Below are 22,652 nucleotides of genomic sequence, written 5' to 3' on the forward strand. Positions count from 1 at the left end.
CTCAGATGCTGTGACAAAGAGGTGCCAAATAAAGGGTCTTAAAAAAAATTAATTTTTCTCCCATGTAATAGTCCATAGTACATGTATTGGGTTGGAAGAAAAGCTCTGCTTTCTCTGATCATTTGGGGGCCCTGTTTCCTTCCCTTCTCTTGCTCTGCCATTTCCAAAGTGTTAAAGCTGTGTGGTTGATGCTAGGTCACAGGTAAGTCTGTGTTGCAGTTCGTATGAAGGGTAAAGAAAGAAGTCTAGAATAAGCCGTTTTCTTTTAAACAGGAGATGTAGAGTTCTACTTACAAGGCCACATCTAGCAAGGGGGGTTGGGATCTGTAGTCTGCTCAGTTAACTGTGTATCTAGCTTAAACATTATTACTTTGGAAGAAGGCCATATCCTTCAATTCAATAATTCCACTTTCTGATAGTCTATCCTAGTGAAATAAATCAGTTACAGAAAATTTATTAATTACTTAAAGAATAATAATTCAGCCAAGGAGAGCAATGTTCAGTATGTTACTTACTAGAGAAGAAAGGCTCTTGAGAAACATCTATGCACTATTATTGAAGGGTTTTAGAGGCCATGGTGAGGAATTAAATGAGATGGGAAACTGCTGGAAAGTTTTAAGTAGCAGAATGATTCAATTTGATTAAGAAGAACATTCTGCTTCCTGTTTGGAGGACAGAGGAGGCAGTTGTTATAGTCTAGGAGACAAATGGTGATGTAGTTTCGACTAGGGTTTTAGCAGTAGCAGTGTTAGTCTTTTAAATATTAAATTTTTATTAACTGCATAGATTTGGAAGGACTATTTTGTCTGTGAGGCCAGATTTCTTACTTTACTCAGACCATATAGTAAGGAACAATGGCACAATATCACTAAGTGAGTTATTGGTAGAGACACTTACCTGGAAAGTGTTATTTTAAAATATTCAAGTTAAAAAAAATAAAAATATTCAAGTTAATTATGTTTATAAAGTTAAAGGTGAGTAAAATGCCAAGAAACTAAAGGATACTTCTCAAGTAGAATAATACATCAATTTCATTTTCTTGTATCTTAATTAATATGCTCTTTCTTACAGAATATAAGCATTTTAGCTTTGTTCTTTACATTTAAAGTGGATTGTGTTGTTTTTCTTGTGCATTTATTAAGGCTGTAATATCAGTGTTTAGATAATATTTACATATCCTCTTTGTTATGGAAATAATCTAGTCTAATAATCTATTAATCTATATAATGATTCATCTAATAATTTATCTGTCATATATATGTAATATTTAAGCTATCTATTTGTTTTGCATCAAGCTTGTGTTATTTTTTCCTGAGATTACCAGGTTGCTTGTGTGGAATTCAATATGAGATTCCGTGGGGCAGCTAATTTCCATTTGATCTCTATTGGGAATAAGCCACATAAAGAATAAAACTGTTTTGAGCCAATTCATTCTCACTACTTATTGAACAACTATTATGTTTAAGTTACAGTAAGTAGTACCGAGTTGCATGACATACAGTGGGTTAATAAGCTGGTTAGGGAGATCCAGTTTCCACATAAATATCTGAAGTGAAGTTGATTAACCAAACTCATGGAAGTAATACAGTTAAAGCAGACAGAGTGAATCCTCCTCTTGATTAGGGAAGAATGTATTTTCTGGTCATTGCTGCCTAGCTTGGCTATTATTTTGCTTCATAAAAGTGTAATAATTTTGGTTATTCTTAAAGGTTATATTTGTTACCATTTATCATAATGAAATTAGGGTAAAACGTGGTTTTGTTATCAGCATTCAGATTTAGTATTAGTTGCAGAACATATCATAAGGAGCCTTGATAAAGCTATTACTTCCACAATTATTACAGAAATAAAATGAGGAAACCTGTGCCAAATTAAATAAAATACTGAAACTATGTATATTGTTCAAATTTTCACCTCCTCCCTGCAATTTGATACTTCACCTTTGTGGTTGGGTACCTGGTAGGTGGTTAGTAATTGGCCACTGAATGAGTGAACAGAAGCGTTAATGACTTTCTACCTAGTTACTTATCTGTCTCTCTGGGTCTACAAATCAATTTCTGTTGGACTGTATTATGAGTTCCCTCACAGTGGAATTGTTGTAACTGGCCCTGAGGCCCTGAGTCTAATGGTTACCTCCCTGAGATGATCTGTGGACTAAAATCAGTGGTGACTAGCTTATAAAATCTATACAGAACCCACCAATATTTTGTGATACATGTGTGTGTCTGTGTGTGTGTGTGTATAACATGCATGATAATCCACAGGAAAGTTGGGGAGGTGGTGGTGATTTGCAGATGAAATAACTCCCCTGGTATTGGCATCGTGACAGGGGCTCATTTCTCACCTTCCCAGAACCAGGCATGGAAGTCCAGTTACTTCCCAGATAGCTGATAAATTCTGGCTGCAAACAAATCCAAGTGCTTTTCTTATTTTTCCTTCTGTTAGAAACAGAAGAAATCAGGCCAAAAAAATATTTTGTGAGAAAACAACAGTTCCTTATTCTGTACCACCTGCTTAAAGGCAAGCTCAAGGCACCCAAATGATGCCACCCACGAGTGTGGAAGAGGCTGGCGGATGGGCTGTCACGTCTGGCTGATCTGATGTCACAGCAGATCATGTGGTGCTCTGTGGGCAGCTGGGACTGGCCCGCCGAAAGCACATGGATCACAGTCTGAGGCTGTGATGGGAAAGTCGGCTCCTGGGCTACTGTCTCCCAGACGTCAGCCTGCGGGGAAGCTGGGGCTCTCCGATTTGCTCTGCTCCGGGGCCCCTCCTGCTGCATGACTCACGGGCACACTGCTGAAAGAAGCTGCTGCTCCCAGTAAGTGCTTCAAGAGGGGCTTTATTCAGAGCGTTTTGGAAGCGGAAAGGAAGCGATGGTGTTGATGGGGGTGCCTGGAAGCCCTTTGTAAAACACTCTCCCAAAATCTGGGCTGGGCAGCATTGCTTTCTATGCCATCCTGGAGTTCACAGGCAGCGCCCATGTGCAAATGTCCCCCAGCCCTGATTTCGGTTTGTTTTCCATGTGATGTGTTTTTCTGAATTTCATTTTCTATTTTTGTGATTGTAGTGTAGATATGCTGGATGTGGTTAAAGCGAACTGATTTCAGATTTGCAGACCCCTGGGTGGACTTGGTGTGGTCTCTGTGTGGTAAGCGAGCCGGGAGAGAGGGTGGTGGCTCTTTCAGTCAGAATCACGGCTCATGTTGAGATATTGACTGTGTCTGTGCTGGAGAAATATTCAGCAGTTGCTGCTGCTTTTCTGCTTTGGATGAGTGTTGAGAGAGAAAGCAGGATGAACCAGCAGTGAGGAGCATGTAGATTTAGAGTTACTGGTGTTGATAAATTGCCTTTTATTAATGGTCAAATTATGTTAGGTGGTGCCAGCTGGCGGAACAGGTGCCGGCAGTGGGAAAATGATGGAGTTCTCACTCCCTTTTCAAATTGTCTCGTCTGGTTCAAAAGCCCAATTAAAGAGTGATGAGAACTGCGAGAGTGCAGATTCCTAAGCCCAGCTTTTGGGGGCTATTTTTTTTTTTTTTTTGCTGGTAATATGTATCACATTGCCACACTTAGGCATCAGAAGAGATTCTCACCTTGGCGATGTTTAGGTGTGGCCTTTTTGGAGAACAGGGGAATAAATTCAGTAACATCTTACTGTTCTTTCTGGGCATATGACACTAAATGTTTCAGAGACTGAAAATAAATGTGTATGGTTGTAAGGGATTTTCAAGGGAAATTTAGAACAAATTGTCTTAGCATTTTTTTTATGAAGACAGTTTTAGGTCAAAGTATATAGGATGTCCACTTGAAAGACAATAGCAAATAAATAGAATATGTCTTTAAGCATTGAAAAATATTTATTCTTTCTTTATTCTGAGGGATAACATTAGTCTTTTCTATGAGTCTCTGCATAAACTGTAGACTTTGGGGCCAAAGATCAATTCCAGAAACATTTAAGCATTGAGGAAACTTTTGGGTGGGAAAGACGGTGAGGGAGCAAAGAAAGTAAGCGGAGATGAGGTCTGTTCTTTTATTGTAGCCTTTTGCAAGAGATGATTTAAGTCACAGAACATCACACAACAGACAAGAGCTTGCCCCACCCATGGTGCTGTGAACACGGATTTTTCACTTGCCATTTTATTCCACTAAATTGTGTGAGCACTCAGCGCAGAGAGGCTTCCAGGTCATCCTTTGAGCTCTGTGGAATAGAGCACAAGCCAAATAAAACGAAGCACAGAAAAATGAAGCTTCCCCCTGTTCTGCCCCACCCCACCTTGTCTGCCTTCCATGTTGTTGAGTGTAGCCAGATTTATGCCGGAAAGGGCGCTATCACTGCTTGTAATTTTGTTAGTGATTTCAGAGACGCCGACAAAGGCAGAGGCAATGCAGCCGGTACTCTGCCGGTGAGGTAGGTGAGCGCAGTGTGAGGCGTGCCTTCAGAGGTGCTTTCACCCACACAGTCCCCTCTCCCTGAGACCACACCCCCTTTTTTGGCCACGTGCCCAATACCGTCTCTCCGAAGGGAAGCCTGATGAAGCGCTGTCCCTGCTTGGGTGTGTTGATTGCCTGGACAGAAACCTGAGGAGCCCTCATCTCTTTGTAAGAGAACACTGCCCACTTCTCAGGATAAAGATGCCCCTTCCTGGGAGTTTTAGAATTTCTTTTCTGCAAAAGTTGATACACTGCTATGAAAAGAAATGGAAGGAAATTACCCATTTCTCCATCTTACACAAGCTCCGTTTACTGTCTTAGCGTTCCCTTGTCTTAATGTCATCTCTTTTGGCAGGCTATGATTAATGCAGAGAGGCCATCTACACCCCACATTGCTACTTTTCAGGGAAAGCACGTGCAGGGAGGGACTTAGAGTTGGACAGACCTTATCCCCTTACTTTAAGAGGGGAAGACTGGCCAGAGTTATACATGCGATGAGTGATAGAATTAGGACCAATACCCAGATCTCAGTCTGCCTTCTGCAATCACGTATCACAAGGAAAGAGTATTTTCCTATGTACTGAGGTTCCTCCCTTCCTGCCCCCCACAATTTGAGGTTCTTTTAATATAGGCATGGTATTACTGGAGTTATAAAACCACTGCAACTTCACTTCCCTTAGAATATCTTGGAATAGATTGGAAAGTCCTTAAAGAGAAAATTTTCTTTTCCTTAGGGGTGTAGCATGTATATAGTCTTTACAGGTCGTGTGGTGAGGTCTCAAACACCTGATCATCAGTTTTCCAGTCTTGCCTTACTGGGAATGGGGACTACTTTAACTAATAAAAGGATTCTTGTTCAGTTTTGGCAAATCAAATATGCCAAGAACATTTAGAAACTTCTTCCCATTTGGGTAATTTTCTGAGTCATATTAATGTTCTTTCTTCATACAGGCCCTATTTACAGTAACATGTTTAAAACTATAAGAGATGCTTAATTTAAAATAAAATTTCAGCTTGACTTACTCTCCTAAGATTACTGCTAGACCCAAAAGAATTTCTGAAACACACTTATTGATTTAATGATAGGATATACAGAGCACCACAATGCCTCTTATGAGTATAAAAGATGATGTAGTATTACACTGTTCCTTTATGGTATTAGAATGTCCATCTGTTAATTATTCAATCTAATTTCAGTGAGGGTATGATAAACATAGTAGTTTGAAATCTTTTTTTTAAATTTAAATAAATATGAATAAATGTCACATGTTATTCATCTATGGTAATTCTATTTGTAAAAGCAATAAACATGTAGTTAGACTGGGTACAGTTTAATTACATTTTTTTGAATCCTTGACTACAATCTAGACGCCCTCTGATTATATCCTTAATGTGCAATAATCCGTTTCTACTGGTCCAGTGAGGGCATCTTTTCATTCTAGACATTAAACTATAGTGATATATTGGGAGAAATTAGTTCTGGTAGCTTTGGGTGGTTTCAACAAGAATAATTGGAACACTGTTCTAAGAGCCTGCACTCTCTAGCTCAGAAACAAATGGCTGCATGTGTGACATTTCTAAATGGTGACATAGTCAAGGAACCCTCTGATTTTTTAGTTTAGGCTTCAGGTTATGGAGAGGGGGAAAAAAACAGAAAAGGGAAATTAGGCGTTAATGTTTCTAATACGGGAGAGACTTCAAATAAAGGTACCACTTATTTTTAAAAAGATGTAACTAAGAGGAAACTAAAAAAAAAAAGTTCAGTGGAGCCTCAGTACAGTGAATAGCTGCTGTCACGGCTGTACATTTCACTCTTAGGTCTTGGGTGCCTTTGACTGGTTCCATGTAGCCCGAAAGCACAAGCAAATATCTCTTGTTGTAAACAAAGCAACAGATTTAAGTTAAGGCTAATGTGTTCACAGCCAGAGCCAAAAGCTTTTCAGGGTTATTATAACACACTGGGCTCTTAGCCCATCTATCTAAATGTCTGAAGTAGACTAAAGTTATGGATCAGTCCATTGTATACACCATCCCACATGAGAGCCAGATGCTACTGTTTACTGTGCTAGTAACTCAGCCAGCTTCAATGTGAAATTTGAGATTGCAGTTTGGGGTCAATGGAAGTTATAGATTGATTTTTCCAATCATGAATTCAAGCTCCTATGCTCCAGTCTGTTTTGATTAATGTTTCTTTTTAGAGCAGTCTCTTAAACCTAATATACACCCAACTGTCTAAACTGTTTAGACGGAGAACTTCCTTGTGAAAACTGTTTGTTGTCTTTTGGGCTTTGGGTTTGGTATAGGTCTTCAGCATATTTTTGTCCTTTGTCTTGAGCACAGAAAGGAAGGCATGAAGATCTATTGCACAATACTACACTTGAAAATACCACTGCCACACAGCCCTTGAGAAGACTGCATAGAAAAATAGTTCTGTGTATACCGATTTAGAAAAAGACTACCTACTCTTCTCAGTTTCAGAGAAAATTCTGTCATTCAGGACCCAGTATTGCGTTTGGTTGACTTGGGTATATGCCTTATTTTAATCTTACTTCATTTTATTTGTGCCTTTTTAGCAAATTTTCAGGAAGTAGCAATAAGTAATGATAATAATAATAATCATAATGATAATAGCAATTACCACTTGCTGAGAACTTCCCATATGCTATACCCTGTACCAATATTTCTTTATTGTGGACATTTCACAGATGGTAAGGTAAACTTGCATCAAAGCACATGACATCAGCCAAGATTCCAACCAGGTCTTTTTAAGTCTAAAGTGCTTTATCTTATGCTTATTGTTTCACCTATGGATTTCTATAGAGTTGTGCACACATAACTAAAAGGTTATGACACAGCCCTTTTTATATAACACAGATTTAGTGATCGGGGGGATGTTAATTTACAGATGAGGAGGGACTGCCTTTATTTTAGGTAAGATTTCATTGTGTTAATGAATTGTGGTATGGTATGGTTAAAAGATATGGGGGAGGCTTAGAAGTAATACTAACTTGCTTATTAGTTTTACTCTTAGTATCTAGAAGACAGTCCCCATAGCAAGTTACTAACAAAATATAATTTAACAAAACTTTGAATTACAGGATCTTATTTTTTAAAAAGTAGTTCTTTCAACTTTATCCAAAACATGGTAGACTTTACTATAAAGTCCTGCGATGATTAAGGACTTCCTAAATTAAAAGACGCTTAGTCCTTGGAAGGAAAGTTATGACCAACCTAGATAGCATATTAAAAAGCAGAGACATTACTTTGCCAACGAAGGTCCATCTGGTCAAGGCTGTGGTTTTTCCAGTGGTCATGTATGGATGTGAGAGTTGGACTGTGAAGAAAGCTGAGCACTGAAAAATTGATGCTTTTGAACTGTAGTTGGAGAAGACTCTTGAGAGTCCCTTGGACTGCAAGGAGATCCAATCAGTCCATCCTAAAGGAGATCAGTCCTGGGTGTTCATTGGAAGAACTGACGCTGAAGCTGAAACTCCAGTACTTTGGCCACCTCATGTGAAGAGTTGACTCACTGGGAAAGACCCTGATGCTGGGAGGGATTGGGGGCAGGAGGAGAAGGGGACGACAGAGGATGAGATGGCTGGATGGCATCACCGACTCGATGGGCATGAGTTTGAGTGAACTCCAGGAGTTGGTGATGGACAGGCCTGCTGTGATTCATGAGGTCACAAAGAGTTGGACATGACTGAGCAACTGAACTGAACTGAACTGAAAGTAATCAATGAAATTTAATGCACTAATATCCAGAGAAAACCATAATTCAAAAAGATACATGCAACCCAATGTGAAGTAAGTCAGAAAGAGAAAAAACAAACATCATATATTAACATATATATATATAAAATCTAGAAAAATTTACTGATAAACCTATTTATCATGCAGATGTGGAGAATGGACTTGTGGACACAGTGGGGGAAGGAGAGAAGAGATGAACTAACATATACACTACCATGTGTAAAACAGATGCTAGCGGGTGGCAGCTGAATAGCACAGGGAACTCAGCTTGGTACTCTGTGATGGCCTAGATGAGTGGGATGGGGAGGGGAGGTGGGGTGGGAGGGAGGCTTTAGAGGGAGGGGATATATGTATACTTATAGCGAATCATGTTGTTGTGTAGCAGAAACCAATACAACATTGTAAAGCAATTATCCTCCAACTAAAAATAAATTAAAAAAAAAGAAAATAAAAGTAATTTAATGCACTGATACTCCAAGAAAACTATAATTCAAAAGACCCATGCACCCCAGTGTTCACTGCAGCACAATTTGCAATAGTCAGGACACAGAAGCAACCTGAATGTCCATCAGCAGAGGAATGGTTACAGAAAATGTGGTACATATATACAAATGGAGTATTATTCAGCCATAAAAGGGATGAAATTGGGTCATTTGTAGAGATGTGGATGGACTAGAGACTGTCATACAGAGTGAGGTAAGTCAGAAAGAGAAAAACTGATGTCGTATATGAACGCATATGTGTGGAATCTAGAAAAATGGTATAGATGATCTTATTTGTAAAGCAGAAGCAGAGACACGGTTGTAGAGAATAAATGTACTGACACCAAGGGGGAAGGACAGGGAGGAATTGGGAGATTGGGATTGACACTTATACACTATTGATACTGCGCATAAAATAGATAACTAATGAGAACATATTGTATAGCACAGGGAGCTCTCCTTAATGCACTGTGGGGGCCTGAACGTAAGAGGTCCAGAAGGGAGCGAATGCATGTATGTGTGCGGCTCATTCATTTTGCCGTACAGTAGAAACTAACAACATTGTAAAGCAGCTATACTGTAATAAAAATTTATTTAAAAAATTAAAAAAATTTTCACAGAACAATATTACTAAAAATCTGAAAAAGCATATTATCACATTTGTTATGTTTTCCTTCTTTTGTGTATCTCTCGCGTCCCTGAACTTGAGTAATCAGTTGTCTATGTATCTTTGAAATCTAGTTCTTGAAAGAAATGTCAGGTTTTACCTTTGTCTTCTCAGCTGGGCACAGTGGCTGGTACAAGATGTTGCTTGTTCACAAAATTACCATCCACTCAGAGGCCAGCTCTTTAAAGATGTAAGGTTAAAGGTTGAGACTTCGAAGTAGAATTTCTTTGACTTAACAGAAAAGCATCTAAGTAATCCAAACTGAACTGCTTGTGCCTTGGTTTTTAGCAAAGCAATTTGACAAATCCTTTCATGCCAGCCATTCTGGATACCTACATATTGTTGCTGGTCTTGTGACACAAGTATGCCCTTAAATGTGCTATTCAAGAGCTAATGCAAAATAGGTTCCAGCAGGTTTTACATATCAGATCTTTTCCTCATCTTGGTGTTGGAACATCAACTCTGCCATTCATAACTTTTCCTCATAACTCAATATCATTGGTTTTATAATAAAAAAGGGATTAAACCATCCCCAATGAAGAATGAAGCTGAGTTGCAAAGTAGATTTTGCATTATTTTACACTCACATAATTATTTTGTTTTGCCTAGAAAAGCCTATTGGTTCTCCATCTTATATATTTTATGCTTACTAAAACTGTCAGTATATAGAAAAGCATATTCTTTCCAGTTGTAAAGTGACTTGTGGAATAATACTGCAGAATATTAAGTGCCACATCCTAATATTATATGGTATTTAATTTCAGAATGAACTAAATCGTGTAAGAACATGTGACCCAGATGTTACTAATAAAAATAGTTATTACTCTAAAATTTCATACAGGGAATAATAACATTCAGTGATTTTCTATTTGTTATGTACTCTGACTTCATTTTCCATTAGTGATTGAAAAGAAATTTGGAAAAAAAGTATTTAAGAAAGAAGTGTCTTGGTGCTTTATAATCTCCTAATATGCTGCCTCAGTTAAATCTAAATTGTTAAAAAAAAAATCTAAATTGTTGCTGTAAAAAGACAAGTATATGTTTGTGTTTAGGCACTAACCTATTTAAATTATTTAAAATTTAATTTGGAAAAAAGGCAAATCTCTCTAATGACTCTTAGCCTGGTGTATGTTAGCTGATCAACAGTTCGCTGGGTTGAAAGGGCACAGAATGATCTGTAGCAGCTGGATTGCATATAGGTCTTGTTTGAATGTGGGACAGTTTTTAGTTTTTCATTTGGAGGATAATTCCTTTACAATATTGTGTTAGTTTCTGCTGTACAAAAATATGAATCAGTGTAAGTATGCACATATTCCTTCCCTCTTGAGCCTGCCTCCCCAACCCGTTCCCATCTGTCTATCAGGGCACTGAGCTGAGCTCCCTGCGTTAAGCCGCAGTGTCCTCCTAGCAGTCAGTTTTATACATGGTAGAGTGTGTGTGTCCATGTTACCTTCTCAATTCACCCACCTTCTGAATGGTGGTCTTGCTTTCAGCTCAACCACCTGAAAAATAAACAGAAAAGATTTGCTCTACTGAAGAATGGCTGGAACACAGAAATAGGAAAAGGATTGAACAAGAAGAAGCCAAACATGAGGTAGTAAGTAAGGCAGATGATAGTAAGCTGAAGTGGCATTCTTTTAGACCATAGTAACTTTAAAACACAATACGCAATATTGGATTAAACAGATGGCTGGAGATATCTGATTTTAGAAATATCAGGGCAATTTTCCAACATAATTGGAAGGATCCCAAAGTTAGATTAGTTTAAGCTGTGGCCGATAATCACAGTTAATGATTAGTTTTGATGATACATGATATACCAGATGTCTATACATTGCTTTTTTTTCCTTTTAATTTCTGATGTATGTTTTTGAGTATAATATGTTTTGATATTATAGATATAGATATAGATATAGATATATATATAATTATGTTTTGATATAATATCCTAAATTTTCCCTTGTGGCTCAGTGGTAAAGAATATACCTGCAGTGCATGTAGCCTCAGGAGACATATGTTCGATCCCTATGTCATAAAGATCCCCTGAAGAAGGGCATGGCAACCCACTCCAATATTCTTGCCTGGAGAATCCCATGGACAGAGGAGCCTGGCGGGCTGCAGTCCATGGGGTCGCAAAGAGCCAGACATGGCTGAAGCAACTTGGCACACATCCTAAATTGAACAGATACAAAAGGATAAACGCATCTTCTTTCTTCCGTGTGCTGTAGTTGCCCTCTTCAGAGACAACTACTGATTTTAGTTCTATGTGTATTTTCTGATTATATTTCATGATTATGTGTGTGTGTATATATATATAGTATATATTCAATGTATACATATATATTAGCATAGTACATACACTTTTCTATGTTTTTTTCACTTAATATGTCTTGAGTATTGTTCTATATCAGTATACACAAAGTTGCCTTATTCATTAAGCAAATATTTTATCATGAAAAATTTCTAATTACAGAAATTTGGGATATATAAGGAACTCCAGGTATCTATTATCCAGCTTCAACATACATATTAAGATTTTGACAATTTTTCTATATATGTTAGAAAATATTGAGATAATCATTAACTTTGTTCCAGTGATACTGGCCTAGTTATTAAGTTAAAAAGAAAACTTCCTTATTGAGTAGTGATACATGCTGATGTATTTATAAGTGAGATGATATGTTGTCTGATGTTTGAGATTTACTTTAAAATTTACAAGAAAAGATATGTATCGGAGGAATAGCTTGAATCAAGATTGACAAAATGTTGAAGTTGGATGAATGCCGATTCATGTATTACTTCTCTGCTGTTGGTATGTTGGACAATTTCCATAACAGTACCTTTGCTATTCTGATTTCATCTTTAGCTCTCCTTTTTTCTCTGGAGTGTTTTAAAATAAATAGAAGATATCATGTAATTTCACCTATAAATACTTTAGTGTGTATTCCTAAGGCATTCTGAACAGAAACCTACTACAATGCTATTATCGCACCAAGAAAATTGATTTCTTTAAATGTAATTTATAATAAAATCCAGTCTATTTTTACATTTCCTTGATTTTCTCAAGAATGTCTTTTTAAAGTTGTTTTGTTTAAATTAGGAGCCAAATCAAGTCCACATATGGCATTCATTAAAACTTTTAAACTTTAATAATTCTCTTCTTTAAAAAACCATTTACTCATTTAAGAAACTAAGTTATTTATCCTAAGTTATTTTACCCCACCATCTGGATTTGACTGTTCCCTCCAGGTGTTGTTCAACTTGTTCCTCTATCCCCTTGTATTTGGGGCTTGACTGTATTCAGATTGAATATTTTTGGCAAGAATCCTTCCTGGGTGGTGCCTGCCATGTTCTGCTGTGTTGATCCATCACCTTAGGAGGCTCATAGGTCTCACTTTTCACTTTGAGTGATTCAGAAATTGAGCAGAGGATTTGGGTGGTGTCGGTCTGATCTGCCTATTGTAAAGTTTCCCATCAGCATTTTATCTAATGTTTTTGGAAATCTGTGATTATTACTACCTCAGTCTATTATTCCATTAAGGTGGCAAAATGATTTTCTAGTTCTTTCATTCCTTTTTTGCATTTATTGCCTGAAAGTGTGTACAAAAATATTTCCCATATCAACTTTTTGATTAATCTAAATACAGTTGGCTTATTCTTTTAAAGACCATACGGCATTTTGTTGTTGTTCAGTTGCTAAGTTGTGTCTGACTCTTTGCAACCCCATGGATTGCAGCATACCAGGCTTCCCTGTCCTTCACTGTCTCCCAGAGTTTGCTCAAACTCATGTCTGTTGAGTTGATGATGTCATCCAGCCATCTCATTCTCTATCACCCACTTCTGCCCTCAAACTTTCCCAGCATTGGGGTCTTTTCCAATGAGTTGGCTCTTTGCATCTCATGGCCAAAACATTGGAGCTTCAGCTACAGCTTCAGCATCAGTCCTTCCAATGAATATTCAGGGTTGATTTCCTTTAGGATTGACTGGTTGATCTCCCTGCTGTTCAAGGGACTCTCAAGAGTCTTCGCCAACACCACAGTTCAAAAGCATCAATTCTTTGGTGCTCAGCCTTCTTTATGGTCCAACTCTTATCTCACTAAGACCTCATCTTAGTGAGGTCTTCATCTTAGATTTATTCCTCCACTTACCGCTATCAGATCATGACCACATTTTCCCTCTCACCCCTATGGACTTTGGTTTCTAGCATCTCCTCTCCTTACTTGCTGATCTATCTTTCAATTCTCAGAAGCACCAAATGTTCATGAAGTAAGGAGACATTTTGCAGTACTCCTTTGTCCCTGTTATTGGATAAAACTGGCCTTTCTCAGCATTACCTCATTTCTTTTCTCCCATGTTTCTATATAATAGCTGACAAGCGCTTTTCTTTCACTGGCTCCAGGTATTTTAGATATACAGTGTACAGGAAGGTTAAGTGATTTGAAATGATATGTCAAAGATAATAACGGAGTCAGCACTGCAGACTGGAAAAGAACAGTTGGCTCCCTGATGCTTGATCAGGCCGTTTTTAATGAAATCTGCTGAAGGGGCACACTCATATTTTAGTAACAGTCTGGAAAACAAGAGGTACTTTTGGTAATTCTAGTGATACTTGATCTGCTTTGACAGAAACATACCATGAACACGTGCTGAGTCTTTAAAAAGTGGTGAGGCTAAATATTTTCACAAATTTAAATGACTTTTAAGTATTGAAAAATGATCTTGGTTAAGATAAATGGTGTATTAATGAGATTTGGAGCAATCACAAACTCTCACAGAATAGTTTTGTTATTTAAATGAAAAATAAAATATAAAGCAGAGGAAAAGATCAGGAACATGGAGGCTGCTTATTTTTTCAGTCACTTTACAGTTAATCCATGACAAGTTAGTTGAGATGCCAATGACCAACTTTATTTATTTATTTTTTTCCATTTATTTTTATTAGTTGGAAGCTAATTACTTTACATCATTGCAGTGGTTTTTGTCATACATTGAAATGAATTAGCCATGGATTTACATGTATTCCCCATCCCGGTCCCCCCTCCCACCTCCTTCTCTACCTGATCCCTCTAGGTCTTCCCAGTGCACCAGGCCCGAGCACTTGTCTCATGCACCCAGCCTGGGCTGGTGATCTGTTTTGCCCTAGATAATATACATGTTTCGATGTTGTTCTCTTGAACCATCCCACCCTCGCCTTCACCCAGAGTCCACAAGTCTGTTCTATACATCTGAGTCTCTTTTTCTGTTTTGCATATAGGGTTATCATTACCATCTTTCTAAATTCCATATATATGTGTTAGTATACTGTAATGGTCTTTATCTTTCTGGCTTACTTCGCTCTGTATAATGGGCTCCAGTTTCATCCATCTCATTAGAACTGATTCAAATGAATTCTTTTTAATGGCTGAGTCATATTCCATGGTGTATATGTCCCACAGCTTCCTCATCCATTCGTCTGCTGATGGGCATCTGGGTTGCTTCCATGTCCTGGCTATTATAAACAGTGCTGCGATGAACATTGGGGTGCACGTGTCTCTTTCAGATCTGGTTTCCTCGGTGTGTATGCCCAGAAGTGGGGTTGCTGGGTCATATGGCAGTTCTATTTCCAGTTTTTTAAGAAATCTCCACACTGTTTTCCATAGTGGCTGTACTAATTTGCATTCCCACCAACAGTGTAAGAGGGTTCCCTTTTCTTCACACCCTCTCCAGCATTTATTGCTTGTAGACTTTTGGATAGCAGCCATCCTGACTGGCGTGTAATGGTACCTCATTGTGGTTTTGATTTGCATTTCTCTGATAATGAGTGATGTTGAGCATCTTTTCATGTGTTTGTTAGCCATCTGTATGTCTTCTTTGGAGAAATGTCTGTTTAGTTCTTTGGCCCATTTTTTGATTGGGTCATTTATTTTTCTGGAGTTGAGCTGCAGGAGTTGCTTGTATATTTTTGAGATTAATCCTTTGTTGCTTCGTTTGCTATTATTTTCTCCCAATCTGAGGGCTGTCTTTTCACCTTGCTTCTAGTTTCCTTTGTTGTGCAAAAGCTTTTAAGTTTCATTAGGTCCCATTTGTTTATTTTTGCTTTTGTTTCTAAAGTTCTGGGATGTGGGTCATAGAGGATCCTGCTGTGATTTATGTTGGAGAGTGTTTTGCCTATGTTCTCCTCTAGGAGTTTTATAGTTCCTGTTCTTACATTTAGATCTTTAATCCATTTTGAGTTTATTTTTGTGTATGGTGTTAGAAAGTGTTCTAGTTTCATTCTTTTACAAGTGGTTGACCAGTTTTCCCAGCACCACTTGTTAAAGAGGTTGTCTTTTTTCCATTGTATAAGGTGACCATAGGTTCGTGGATTTATCTCTGGGCTTTCTCTTCTGTTCCATTTATCTATATTTCTGCAATGACCAACTTTAAACAATAATGATCCATCTCTGCTCTTTAATCAAAAATTCTATGTGCCCAGGATGAAGGGATGATATTAACAAATTTATATGTAGCAGTTGAAATTTTGTCTTGCACATTCTTAGTACCTGGGACTTCTTCAGAGGAAAACTTCTAAAAAATGCTTTCATGTTGGGTGTTCAGTTACATGACTAATAATCATTAACAAGTTTAAAAAATGTTAACAAGGAAAAATACTTGTGAACTCTGAGCTTCTGACATCAAGAGTTATTAGACTTGAGTTCTTTTTCAGGAGTTATATAACGTTCTTTCACATATTGTACCAGCTGTCAGAGACCTGGCTTACAAACAGATCTGGAGTTGTCTTCAATCAGAAGGAAACTGATAAATAGAGATAACTCACTCTCTCTTCTTTTTTTTTTTTTTTTCATGTAGACTGAGGAGCAAGAGGTCTGCCATTTCTTGGAAATTTTGCTCAGTAGTCTGGTAATGTAGACATCTTCCAGGCCATCTTGTAGGAAGAACTACATGCACAAACCGTTATCCAAAACTGACCAAATCATTCTTAGGCATAGCTTTGCAGCATAAATACTTAACTCCTGCACTCAGCAATACCCCTGCCTAACTGGGCCAGCTCTTGTAGCTTTACTGAAAGGCATGGTTATTTCTGTTACTTCTGACTGTGAAAAGATGCATGAATTTCTGATGAACCCCACTGAATATTCAAACCCAAATTATTTTGTTAATTTCAGCTGTTTTCCATTAAAATAATATGTGCTCCTTATTAAAAACATTCCATAGAATACAACTCAGATTTGCCAGCAGCTTTTGTGTGGGAGAAATTCATATTAAATTAGCGCTTCTCCCTCAACTCTTCTGTTTTCATCCAAATACCGGGAGTTCCATTAAGGTCTCCCATTTGATTTATCTGAGAACACCTGACCGTGATGTGAAAAGGGCCCTAGAGCAGCATTTACCAAACTGGAGCTCTCGAGGTCCGTGAAGTGTTAAAGATGTTCTGTATCAAAGAGTGTTCTGAGCGAGTTCCCTAGTGGGCCTGCGCTTGGGACTTGGTGCTTTCATGGTTGTGGCCCCAGCTTCAGTCCCTGGTCGGGGAACTGAGATCCTGCAAGAGGCAGGATGCAGCCAAAAAAAAAAAAGTATTCTGAGTTGAATAAGATTGAAATACATTGTATGCTCGTTCCCACGCGCCTTCCTCTTTAATATACATTAGCATATTGTCTATGATTCTAAATATATTTGACAATAAATTTTTTTTCTATTTTTTAAAAAGAATAATTATCAGTAGTCTTCTCGAGGATATGAGTGTATCATGTTCAGTAATGTTTTTCTTAATGTGGTCTTTGATTCTAAAACTTAACTAAATTGCCCTGAAAAAAATAAAATAAAAAGCATATATTAGAGTTGACTCTAAGTATCTCCTAAATGACATATTTCCTATTTAATTCTCTACTTATGTGGAACTTAGTTTATTTCTATTTTAAGGGAACCAACTTTCATAATTTAAATTCAAAAACTAATATTAAGAATGACTTCTATCTCTGTTAATAAATATTTAGAATAGTATTACATACAAATGTTATGTGACTGTGACCACACAAACAAAATTGTTTTAAGAAGGGAGATGATGTCTTGATTTTTTTCAAGGTGTGTAGAAAAATTGACTATTTCTGAATCACCAGACTACTTGAATCTGTTAATTTGTTGAAAAATTATATTCATCTTTTTCCTATTTTGACAAAACAGTTCCTTTAACGGGGTCCAGAATGGTACTGATAACTTATGTTGATTCACCTGAAAGCTTCCAACAATAGTGTGAAGAGAGCTTTAGCCTCCCCTTCTGGGTTCATGGAAAGATGGTCCTTAGCATAGGTTGGCAGTGCAGTCTTTGTCAGATAAGACTTTCATTGTACTTTCTTTGTTTCATTCTTATGACACCAATAACTTTTTAATCATGCATTATTAGTTGTGTATTATAGTTTATCTGCACCAAGTAAAGTTCCTGAGGGTATATATCCCTCATGTACCTGTTTCAATGCTTTTCCCTTAGCATGGACTGGACCAGTGTTTGTCAAATGAAAGACTCAATGAATGAATGAATGCATTAATTTAGAATGGAAATCCTAGCAATATCAGGTGTGTTTGTCAATTATTTATCAGTTGATCCATGCATTTATATCCTTCCCTACTTAAAATTTGAGGACATTCCCAAAGAGACATATATAGAGAGATTAAGGAAAAAGCTAAATTAAAATTAGGTAAGATAATTACGGCATTTCGAAAAGGGTTGGAAAGTAAAATGAGTAGGACTGAACCTTGTTCTGAAAAATATATACCATAAAATGTTATGCATTTGCAAGTGGAGAACATTGATTTGGTGTTAAACTTAACTAGAAGCATATGAAGGAAGCAGTTGATTTTCTATACCTAGAAAATTACGATGCCAGTTGCTCACATGAAACAGTTATTGCTGGAACTAAGACCAGAGAGAAATTCTTCTCATGGTATATCAGAAGGAGTTTACTGTGTAGTATAAAGAATAATGTATTCAGCTTATCTTTAACCACAGCAAGGCATTTCAAAGTGTATTATATTACCCTTGGTTTATACTGGTAGCATCTCCACCAAAACTTATATAAAGAGTACGGATGTGGAAAGGGATAAACAGTGGTTCATGAACTCCTGTGATAAAAACAGAATTGCAAAACATCTGTCAAACATTTTTTGCAAAATCTATATTTAGCAATTAATGTGTATATAAAGTTTCACTAGCAGGTAAAAGAAAAAAAATGTGGAAGAGTATAAAATGTATTATATATTTATTAGAATAAATTATAAACAATTGTCTGGAGATGGGGCTCAAATATTGATGAGCATCATTTACTGTTTTTTTTTTTGTTTTTTTTTTTTACTTTTCTATGTATAACTACAGAATGCAGCAAACAGAACTAGTTGTTAAACAGCAGGGAAAATTCAGTTAAATAGAGAATACATTTCTTCTTTAGGTTGTAATTTAAGCTCCTTTTCAGTAGAAGGAAATGGACTGTAGTGAAAATTCATAGATACCAATTATCCCAGAAAATGATTACTTAAAGAAAGGTGAGAATAGAAACCAATTAAAGAGCATGCACCTGGAGCCCTCTCTTGGGGATGGGAAAGTTGGGTAGAAGTGTTGTAACTGCAGGGATGTGATAGCAATAGTATGTCTTTTGGGAAATTAACTGTCAGTTTCTTATGTACTTGTGTGGATTTTATATTGCCATTTTGTAACAGAGGCACCACCAATGTCAGTTTGGAGATATTTGTCCACATGCAAAAATTTACTGAGGGCTTCCTAGGTGGCTCACTGGTAAAGAATCTGCCTGCCAAAGTAGGAGCCGTAGGAGATTTGGGTTTGATCCCTGAGTGTGGAAGATCCCCTGGAGGAATAAATGGCAACCCGCGTCAGTATTCTTGACTGGGGAATCCCATGGACAGAAGAGCCTGGCAGGCTACCATTCTTGGGGTCACAAAGAGTCAGACACAACTGAGGTGACTGAGCACACACAAAAATGTACTGAAGAGTTTTATAAAATGTGACATCCCCAGAGTTAAATCTTGGGGACTTTTTGACTTCTTGTCTTAATATTGGAAATTCTGAGGTTGGGATAAAACCTTACTCTGACCTCCGTCCTTACTTCTGACTTGTGGTGTTGGTGCTGGCAAGGGTAAGCAGACAGATCTAGGATGGTAAATAAGCATTATTTGGTTTCTAATTTTTTTGAGTCACCATACATTCAGGAGTTTTAAGCCACTTAAAAAATTATAATCCTGACCCTCAAAATATTTTCTCTGTCTCTTTTCTTTACTTTTTGAAACAGTAGTCTTGCCCAACTGTATCTTCTTCTTTCTTATTAACTTCTAATAGGCTAACCCCTACAATTTCACTGACTTTGTGCCGGCAAAAATCCCCAAGTTTATTAGCCTCTTTTAAATCTCCATCTTAGTTTTCCTGTGACCCATTTTATATTTCTAAACCAGTCTTCTTCCCGTCTGGAGCACTCTCCTCTCTCTTGATCTTCTCCTACCCCTGTGGCTATTTCTTTTTGGCCTTGTAAAGTGCCTTTCTTTACTTTTTAGAGATTATGCTTTTGTGTATTTCTCTAGGTTTTCTCTCCTTTTTCTGTTGATCTCATTCATCCTAAGGTTTCCATTATATGCTGATGATCCCTGCAGTAGTCAGAGTGAGGCTAAGCTGCTGCAACAAAGAGGTAGACGGGTGATTCTGCTCCATCTGGTCACCCAGGATCTCAGATTTCTTCTCTCTTGTTCCTTCACCATCTGCTAATGTGCTGTCTTTATTTGTACCATCTGCAGTAGCCCAATAGCACCATGTCTGTGTTCTAACACCCAGGAAATGAAGATCAAGAATGGCCTAAGGAAGTGACGGGGGAAAAAAAAAGAACCTATGCAGTGTTTCTGCTGAAATTGCATTGATGAGGATGTAGTCTGCTGACCCCCTGTAGTATCTAAAGGGGTTGGGAGTGAGCTTAATGACTAGGAGGATGAAGGGGAGAAGGCAAAATTATTGGTCCTCACAAAAATACCTTTAGCCCCACTCTCTGATGATCCACATTCACAGATCTGTCTGCTTTTTAAAAAATATTTCATTAGTTTTTTTTTTTTAATTTCAACTTTGTTGAGGTGTGATTGACATAAAATGATAAGATATTTAAAGTATACGTTGTGGTGATTTGATTACATGAGCATTGTGAAAGAATCTTCTCATTTAACGTTATGTCTTCTTCTGTGTGTCCTGTAGACACATCAAACTCAACATGTCAAAATGAAACAAATGTGAACTAATTGTTTTCTCCAAGTCTACTACTCCTAGCAAACTTTATCATTCTTAGTTAGTGGTCATTACTATGTTGCTTGAGCTTGTTACTTGTTGTTCAGTCACTAAGTCCTGCCTAACTTTTTGAGACCCCATGAATTACAGCATGCCAGGCTTCCCTGTGATTCACTATCTCCTGGAGTTTGCTCAAACTCATGTCCATTGAGTCGGTGATGATATCTGACCATCTCATTCTTTCCCCACCTCTTCTCCTGCCCTCAATCTCTCCCAGTATCAGGGTCTTTTCCAATGAGTCGGCTCTTTTTTTTTTATCCCCCATGGCAAATTTGTGACCAGGTTCTATATACTTTATTTTGGTCATGCTGCATATGGGATCCTAGTTCCCTGACCAGGGGTAGAACCCTTGCTCCCCTGCAGTGGAAGTGCAGTGTTTTAACCACCAGACTATCAAGGAAATGCCACCAAATTCCACATATTTAAATTATTGAATCCATCCTACTACCACTGTCTATGTCTTTCTAGACCCTAAAAAACTTGATCTTGGGACTCCCCTGGTGGTCCAGTGGCTGGGACTCCGCACTCCCAGTGCAGGGAGCCTGGGATTGATCCCTGGTTAGGGAACTAGATCCCACATGCCACAACTAAGACCTCACCCAGCCAAATAAATAAATAAAAATAAATATTAAAAAAAGCTTTATCATATATAATTTCTGAAGCCTTCTGACTGATCTCCAGTCCAAAAGTTGTTTCCTTAAATGTCTGTCCTCTCTACGCAGCCACCATATTTATCTTTCTAAAGCACATATGGATGATTAAAAGTCTGTAATGGCCCTCCATTTGCTGTGGGTTTTCTTAAAATATGATTTTTAGAAATGGAACCCCTTTTAAATACTACTCCAAATTCCCCCTATAAAAATATGCAGAGTTCTTGAATGGGCATTGTCCTTAGAATGCCATTTGAAAATTACTTGCCTTGGGATTTTAATTCAGATTACTTGTTGATAATTAGAAGTCCTTCACAAGTTCTCACAACCTAGTCCTAGCTGACCTTCTCAAACTTACCTTTAGCCAGTATTTCTATCATCTCTCTTCTCGTCACATGGCATCAATCGCTCCTCCAACACGAGTCCGGTTCTCCTGGGTCTGCATTTGCTCCTGTTTCTTCTGCTCCTTTCTCCTCCCTGTTCCCTGGCCACACCATTACTCACCTGAGAAAGCATGAGCTTTGGAGCTAGATAAACTTGGATTCAGAGCTCATCTGAGCCTTGATTTCTTCATTGGAAAAATGGATTTAATAAGGGAATCTACACAAAGCACCCAAGCCATAAGAGAACCTCAAAATGTCAGTTTCTTCCCTCCCCTTCTCAAATGTCACTTCTCTATTTCTGTGTGTGTGTGATTACTGCGGGAGGAAGTTGGTTTCCCCAGTCTGTGTTTTTACAGCATTTGATAATGCTTCTGTGGGCTTCCCTGATGGCTCAGTGGTGAAGAATCCATTTGCCAATGCAGGAGAGTCAGGTTTGATCCCTGGGTCAGGAAGATCCCCTGGAGTAGGTAATGGTAACCCTCTCCAGTATTCTTGCCTGGGAAATCCCATGGACAGAAGAGCCAGTGGGCTACAGTCCATGGGGTCACAAAGAGTTGGGCATGACTTAGTGACTAAACAATGACAACAACAACAATGCTTCTATAAGAGAACTTTAAATTATTTATTTAAGTATATGGTTGTCTCACCTGTTGGACTTTGAGCTCTTTGAAGTCTGGAGTCTTGACTCACTCACCTTTGGTCCTCGGTGCTAGGCAAAAACAGATATAAAACAAGTGTCTTTTAAGCTGATGTGCATTGAATTGAATTGAAATGAAATGGATTTCTAGTAGAAAAATAAAGGTCAGTCAGTTTTCTTGGCTCTGACTTACCCTTCCCATGAGGAATGGTAAAGGAGTTTGATGGATGTGCATATGCTGTTTTGTAACAAAAAGGAGCAGACTTCTGATTTTGAACATGAAATGGCAACTGCTGGACTGTGAAACAATCTGCAAAATTGCATTTATTCTGGAGTGTTTT

At 37.9% G+C, this 22,652-nt stretch overlaps 1 protein-coding gene across 2 annotated transcripts in view; it reads left to right on the forward strand.

Moving 5' to 3' along the window:
* ANK2 (ankyrin 2) overlaps positions 1 to 22,652 on the forward strand; it is a 687,657-nt gene that overhangs the window by 110,239 nt on the left and 554,766 nt on the right. Inside the window, exon 1 of one of the 2 annotated variants that reach the window (XM_070452311.1) lies at positions 2,659 to 2,821. The exons of the other annotated variant lie outside the window; for it this stretch is intronic. The gene's annotated coding sequence lies outside the window, so the exon portion shown is untranslated. Of the gene's footprint in view, positions 1 to 2,658; positions 2,822 to 22,652 lie in introns of those variants that run through there. 2 annotated transcript variants of the gene reach the window in all.

The sequence above is a fragment of the Odocoileus virginianus genome, chromosome 21 (assembly GCF_023699985.2).
Source record: "Odocoileus virginianus isolate 20LAN1187 ecotype Illinois chromosome 21, Ovbor_1.2, whole genome shotgun sequence".
In the NCBI taxonomy this organism is placed as follows: Eukaryota; Metazoa; Chordata; class Mammalia; order Artiodactyla; family Cervidae; genus Odocoileus; species Odocoileus virginianus.